Below are 7,405 nucleotides of genomic sequence, written 5' to 3'. Positions count from 1 at the left end.
AGGGCGGTCCCGGCGTGCCCCGCGGCCGACTACGGGTCCCGGCGTGCCCCGCGGCCGGCCCCGCGCGCTGCATTCTGGTCCTCGCCGCGCCGCCGCGCACGCGGGCAGGGAGCTGTGGTGCTGCGTGCGGGTCCTTCCGCGTCCGGAGGCGGCGGGCAGCGGGGGGGCCGCCGGGACTGGGGAGCCCGGCCCCGCCGCTCTGTGGTCGGCCTCGGCGCCGCGGGGCCCCCGGTGTCGGAGCGGCGGCCGGCGCACAGCCCACACGCCGTGTCCGCCGTCGGCCTCGGGTCCCGCCCCGCCTGCCCACCCCCCCGCCCGGGACGGGGCCTCGGGACTTCCCGCCAGCGCCGGCCCCACCCGCGGCCGCCCCGCCGGCTCCAGCGCCGGCTCCCCAGCGACGCCGGGCGGCGTGACCTTGGAACCCCGCCCTCCCCGCCCTTAGAGGAGGTCACGCCCGCGGGGTCGGCGCGAACACCGGGGACAGCGGGCTGGGGGCGTGGAGCCCGCTCCCCCTGCAGGCCGCGCCCGTCGGCCTGCACCCGGCCCCCCGCACCCGGCTCTCTGCGGGGCCTCGCCGCACTGCCCGCTCCCCCCGCCCCCCGCGGCCTTCGCCCCGTCCGTCCGCCTGGGCGCCTGTTCTCTGGATGCACGAGCGCGGGCCCCTGGCCCGGCCGGCTCCCTTGTCTGGAGAGGCTGGGTGACCTGCTCGTCTTCCCGGGGCTTCCCCGGCTCCCGCTGTCACCGTCCGGAAGGAGCGTAGCCCGCCGGCCATAGTTTTCCCGAAGCAGCACTGCCAAGCGCTGCCCTGGCCGGTTTGGCTCATGGATAGCGCGTTGGCCAGCGGACAGAAGGGTCCCAGGTCCGATTCCTGGTCAAGGGCACATGCCTGGGTTGCGGGCTCGATCCCCAGTGGGGGGGGGGGGGTGCAGAAGGCAGCCAATGATTCTCATTGATGTTTCTCTCTCCCTCTCCTTTCCTCTCTGAAATCAGTAAAGAAATATATTTAGTAATTTTAAAAAACTGCCAGGTGCTGGGCCAGGCCTGCCGTCCTCATCCCGGCGGGAGAAGGTGCCAGGCAGTGCAGGGGCTTTGAAATGACATGACGTGGCCCTGGGCGGTGAGCGCCATAGACGGCAAATGCCAGTGAATCTGAGCACACGGGCCAGAAACCCAGACTCCGCTGCCCACAAACGGTAAAGCCAGGCCCTTCTCCTGCCCGTCCACCCAGGAGGCCAAGGGGTATGCGGAAGGACGATCCTTGCTCCTGCGCCCACGGCCAGGCCGGAACCAGGATGGACAGGCACTCGGGTCGGACAGGGCTGGCACTTCAATGCCCACGGTGTGTAGGACTATGTGTGCCCGAGTGCCACAGCTGGCAGCTGCCAGGGCTCTGTCCCCAAGCCTGGCAGGGGCAGGGAGGGGAGGCCCCGGAGAAGGGGCTGATGCTGAGGGGCCCCGGGGGACCCCAGACAGCAGGAGGCGGGGGTGGAGGGCGGGACAGGGTGTCTGCAGGACTTGGAGAGACACGGAGGAGAAAGCCCCCCACCCCGTATTGCCCAAGGCTCCAGCTGTTAAAAAAATTTTTTTTTTTAAATGCAGCAACACTTCTCATCTGCCCTTGAGATGACCCCCCCCCCCCCAGCCCTGCCCAGTGAGGTGGGAGGGAGAAGTGAAGAACAGGGTCCCCACAGGGGCACTGTGTCTGAGTTCTCTGCAGCCCAGGCTGGTTGGGGTGTCAGAGAAACTGATTTCTTTTTTTAATGTTTTTATTCATTTCAGAGAGCGGGGGAGAGAGAGAAACATCAATGATGAGAGAGAAGCATTGCTCAGCTGCCTCCTGCACGCCCCCTCCTGGGCCTCAAGCCCACAGCCCAGGCTGGTGCCCTGGCAGACTCCAGCCCTGACCTCCTGGTTCATAGGTCAGTGCTCAGGCGCAGAGCCACCCCAGCTGGGTGAGGAACCCACTTTGCAACAATGTGTTTATTGGGTTTGCTGCTTATCTAGAGGCCGTGTGCGCATGGTGGCTATTTCAAGTTTACAAACAAGCCTGGTTTAAACCAGGAAGGACCATTCGCCCTACGTAACCTGATGCCCGCATCTCCGCCCGCAGTCCAAGTGCGCAGAATCAGGGCACAGCCCCTTTGTTTTAATGTCAGGGATTCTTGTTGCCTTTTTCTCTTTTTGTGGGGGTTCCCTTTTCCTCTCCCCTGTGCTCCCCACAACTCCTAATAACCTTCCATAATTGCTGTGCATTTCCCCAAGGGACAAGAGTGGAGAGAAACAGGGCGGTGGGGGGGGGGTGGTCCCGGTAGCAGGACCGTCCCAGTTAGGGACGTTGGCAATGAGTTAGGGCAGTGGTCAGCAAACCGCGGCTCTCGAACCACATGCGGCTCTTTGGCCCCTTGAGTGTGGCTCTTCCACAAAATACCATGTGCGGGCGGGCACGTGCAGTGCGATTGAAACTTCGTGGCCCATGCGCAGAAGTCGGTTTTCGGCCTGGGCGAGTCTATTTTGAAGAAGTGGCGTTCGAAGTGGGGGGTGGACATATAGAGGGGATGAACGAAAGGAGATGGACGAAACAAGTGTACAAGACGAGTGTGGATGGGAGAGCTGGAAGGGGCCGACCTCAGCGAACGTACCTCAATCAGATTGAGGATGTTTTTAGCAAAGGCCAGCCTAGGAGGACCCTAATGAAGTTAAGGCTTTGGGCTGTCCGTCAGCCACACTCGGATGCAGAGCAGGTGCAGTTGGATTTGAGCAAGTTGGAGTTCTGCCCGAAAGTATGATGTAGGAGGAAGGGAGGGACCGTGGAGCCCGGGTGTGTGCGAGGGTAACTAGGAGGCTGGGTGGGAAGTCTGAACTGGGGAGGCGAGGGAGGCAGGAGGGGGTGGAAGGTGCCAGGGTCGCCAGCCTTGGGGCCCGGGGGGCCTGCAGGAGGCTTGGAGTGGGTCCCAGAGTGAGTGAGCTGCCAGGGAGGGGCGCTGGAAGCTCCAACCGGGACTTCCCGGGACAGGACAGGTCTTTAAAGCGAAGGGGGCCCCTTCACCCTCTGCTTCCCTCTGCTGGCAAGCGCCATGGCAGTTGGGACAGAAGGAAAGGGGCCTGGACTGCCGGCCGGCCGCAGCCTGTCCGTGAGGCTGAGGAGATGGCTGTCTCCGCCCTGTTGTTTGAAGGGGTTTCTGTGCCAAAAACCTGAACTGAGCACCTGGCTTCAGGACAGACCTGAGAGGTGGGTTCGTCGGGCAGTGCGGTTGCAGAGGCATATTTTTGTTTTTTGTTGTTGTTAATCCTCACCCAAGGATATTTTTCCCATTGATTTTTATTTTATTTATTTAAAAAGTATTTTTATTGAAGGGAAAGGAGAGAGAAACATCAATGATGAGAGAATCATGTATCGGCTGCCTCCTGCACCCCCCCCCCCAACTGGGGATCGAGCCCACAACCCGGGCATGTGCCCTTGACCAGAATCGAACCCGGGACCCTTCAGTCCGCAGGCTGATGCTCTATCCACTGAGCCAAACTGGCCAGGGCTCCCCATTGATTTTTAGAGACAGTGGGAGGTAGAGGGAGAGGCACAGAGAGAGAAACATCGATGTGAGAGAGGCACATGGGTTGGTTGCCTCCCACATGCGCCCAGACCCGGGCCAGGGATCAAGCAAACCTGCAACCGTGGCATGTGCCCTTGACCGGGGTCGAACCCCGGACCCTTCAGTCCGCAGGCCGATGCTCTATCCCAGTGGTTCTCAAACTTCCTAACGCCGCGACCCTTTAACACAGCTCCTCATGTTGTGGTGACCCCAGCCATAAAGTTACTCTCGTTGCTACTTCCTAACTATAACTTTGCTACTGTTATGAATCGTAATGTAAATACCTGATATGCAGGATGTGTTTTCATTGTTACACATTGAACATAATTAAAGCACAGTGATTAATCTGTGTTTTCCGATGGTCTTAGGCGACCCCTGTGAAAGGGTCGTTCGGCCCCCAAAGGGGTCGCGACCCACACGTTGAGAACCGCTGCTCTATCCACTGAGCAAAACCAGCCAGGGCCAGAAGTGTGCTTTTGTCAACCTCTAAGGCTTTCCTTTTCAAGTGAAAACTTTCCATTTCACTTCATGGTGTTAAGAGGGGCAGCTCTGCCGAAGGCGAAGGCAGGGTGGCCACAGCCAGGGCTGCAGCTGTGACCGGCTCCCTGCGCCCTGGGCCTCCGGGGAGGAGCTGGCGAAGGGGCTTCGCGGGCTCTGGGCTGGCGGCAGCGGGCTATTTTTAAAACCCGGTAATTGAGTTGAACACAAAGTATAGCAACTGATCTCCCTCTCCCTGGAGGAGGTGGGGTGAAACGGTGCTGTCAGCACCCCGGAGCTTAACTCTGCCCCTGTTTGCAGCGATGCTGCGCTTGGGTGTGGCTCCTCTCTCCGGGGCGCTCGGCCACGCACACAGCAGATGCGGTGACCTGGGGAGGCACGCCTGCTCCCCTCCGTCATCTTTGTATGAACTCAAGGGATGTGGTGGTTGTTACATTTTTTTTGTCTTTTGGGGTTTTCTTTCCTTTTTTTTGTTTTAGTCTTTTTTATTTTTATTTTAGTAAATCATCACCCTGGGATACTTTTCTATTGATTTCAGTTTTTGAGCGAGTGGGAGGGAGGGGGAGAGTCGAGAAAGAGAGAAACATCGATGTGAGAGAGACACATCGATTGGTGGCCACCCGCACGCCCTGACCAGGGCCAGGGATTGAGCCTGCAACCAAGGTTCGTGCCTTTGACTGAAATCAAACCTGGGACCCTTCAGTCCGCAGGCAGATGCTCTAACCAATTAGCCAAACTGGCCAGGGCGAGAAGCTAATTGTTAAAAACTGGTGCCTGGCCCAACGGTGCTCGCCCTCTAGGGAGCAGGCCAGGCCTTTCTCTCCCCCCGCCCCCCAGGGCCCCCCACAGATGCATTACCTCTGCCTTTCTCCTCCAGTGGTCGGCAAACCGCGGCTCGGCAAACCGCGGCTCGCGAGCCACATGCGGCTCTTTGGCCCCTTGAGTGTGGCTCTTCCACAAAATACCGACTTCTGCGCATGGGCCACGAAGTTTCAATCACACTGTACGTGCGCGCCCGCACGTGGTATTTTGTGGAAGAGCCACACTCAAGGGGCCAAAGAGCCGCATGTGGCTCGCGAGCCGCGGTTTGCCAACCACGATAGGCCCCAAGGGCCTTCTGTGACTTTCGAAATAAACTTTCTCTTAGCATTTGCAAAAATGTAATAAATGGTGCCAGGCCCTGGCCAGTGTTGCTCAATGGACAGAGCATCAGCCCGTGGACTGAAAGGTCCCAGGTTCGACTCCAGTCAAGGGCACCTACCTCATCGCTGGCTCGATCCCCGGCCCATTCAGGTCGTGTGCAGAGGCAACTAATCAATGTTTCTCTCTCTCTCTGTCTCTCCCCCTCCCTTCCACTGTCTGAAAATCAGTGGGAGAATGTCCTTGGGTGAGGATTAACCAAAAAAAAGAAAGAAAGAAAAAAAAGAAAAGGAAAAAGGCCCCACAACAGTAATAGAACTTTGCTGTTTTCTGGGTATTGTTTTCTCTTACATTTTTCTTTTTGAAAAAAAAATTTTTTTATTGATTTGGGCCAGAGCATTAAGGCATTTTCTTTTTATTTATTTACTTTTTAAATATATTTCTATTGATTTCAGAGAGGAAGGGAGAAAGAGAGAGAGATAGAAACATCAATGATGAGACTTGTTGATCGGCTGCCTCCTGCACGCCCCACACTGAGGAGTGAGTCCGCAACCTGGGAATCGAACCGTGGCCTCCTGGGTCATAGGTCGATGCTCAATCACTGAGCCACGCCCGCTGGGCTGAAGGCCTTTTCTTACGTTTTATTCTGGAGAAGTAATTGTCCTGCCGTTTGCACTTAGCTTTATGATCGTTTTGAGCTGCCATTTGTGTGTTTTATATGTTGTGGGGCAGGTGTCAAAGGCCACTCCGTGGAGTCGGGAGCCGTTTTCCATTATGTCCACACCCAGGTGGCAGTTCAAGGCTGGTCAGTGGGGGCACATGCCTGGGTCGTGGGCTGGGTCCACGGTGGGGGCCATGCAGGAGGCAGCCGATCAATGATTCTCTCTCATCGTCGATGTTTCTATGTCTCTCTCTCCCTCTGCCTCCTTCTCTGAGATCAATACAAATATTAAAAAAAAAAAAATACAAGCCCTAACCGGTTTGGCTCAGTGGATAGAGCGTCAGTCTGTGGACTCGGGTCCCGGGTTCGATTCCGGCCAAAGGCATGTACCTTGGTTGCGGGCACATCCCCAGTGGGGAGTGTGCAGGAGGCAGCTGATCGATGTTTCTAACTCTCTATCTCTCTCCCTTCCTCTCTGTAAAAAATCAGTAAAACATATTTTAAAAAAATACAAGAGGAAGGCAGAAGCGAGGACACTGAGCCACGCCAGCCAGGCCGCAAGCTGCCTTTGGGAGCTGGACAAGGCAAGAGCACGAACTCTGCCCTAGAGCCTCCAGAAGAGAAGGCAGCCGGGGACACCTCAGTGTCAGCCAGCGAGACCTGTGTCCCACTTGTGACCCGCAGCGCTGTGGACGACAAGTCGGCGGGGTTTTCCGCCTCTCCGCGTGTGAGACTGTTACAGAAGCAAATAACTCACAGCCCCACGGAGCTGCTGTGGCCCTGGCGCCCTGTGGGCCGCTACCCTGCCCCTTGGCCTTTTTGTGTATGCCGGAGCCCATCCCCAGGCTCCCCAGGCTCCCCAGGCCCGTCGCTTTCTGATTGTCTCGACATACGGTGCTGGCGGACCTCCAGGTGCTGCTGCTGCTGCTGCTTCAAGTTTGTTGGGGGAGTTTCTGATGGTTTTGATGAACAGATGTTCTTAATTCTAGTACAATTTGTCAATCTTTCCTTTGACAGCTGATGTGTTGTTGGTGTTTTTCTACTGTCCTTTGAGAACAGTGGTTCTCAGCCTTGGCTGCACATTAGAGTCACCTGGGAATCTTTTTAAAATCCTGATTTCTTTGTTATGGGGTGGGGCCCCAACATTAGTAACAAAGAAACAGAACTTCCGGAGGACGAGGCCCAGGAATCAGGATTTTAAAAAGACTCCCAGGTGACTCTAATGTGCAGCCAAGGCTGAGAACCACTGGTCTGGAGAAATCTTCCCTGGCCAAAGGCCAGAAGGGTATCCCTGCCCGGCCGGCGTGGCTCAGTGGTTGAGTGTTGACCTATGAACCAGGAGGTCACGGTTAGATTCCCGGTCAGGGCACATGGCCAGGTTGCAGGCTCAGTCCCTCGTGTGGGGCGTGCAGGAGGCAGCCAGTCAATGATTCTCTCACATCATTGATGTTTCTCTCTCTCTCTTCCTCTCCCTTCCTCTCTGAAATCAATAAAAAAGAGAAAGGTATTCACTCATACC

Source organism: Myotis daubentonii, chromosome 1 (genome assembly GCF_963259705.1).
Source record: "Myotis daubentonii chromosome 1, mMyoDau2.1, whole genome shotgun sequence".
NCBI classification, from domain to species: Eukaryota; Metazoa; Chordata; class Mammalia; order Chiroptera; family Vespertilionidae; genus Myotis; species Myotis daubentonii.
Note: the sequence above shows the minus strand (reverse complement) of the source record.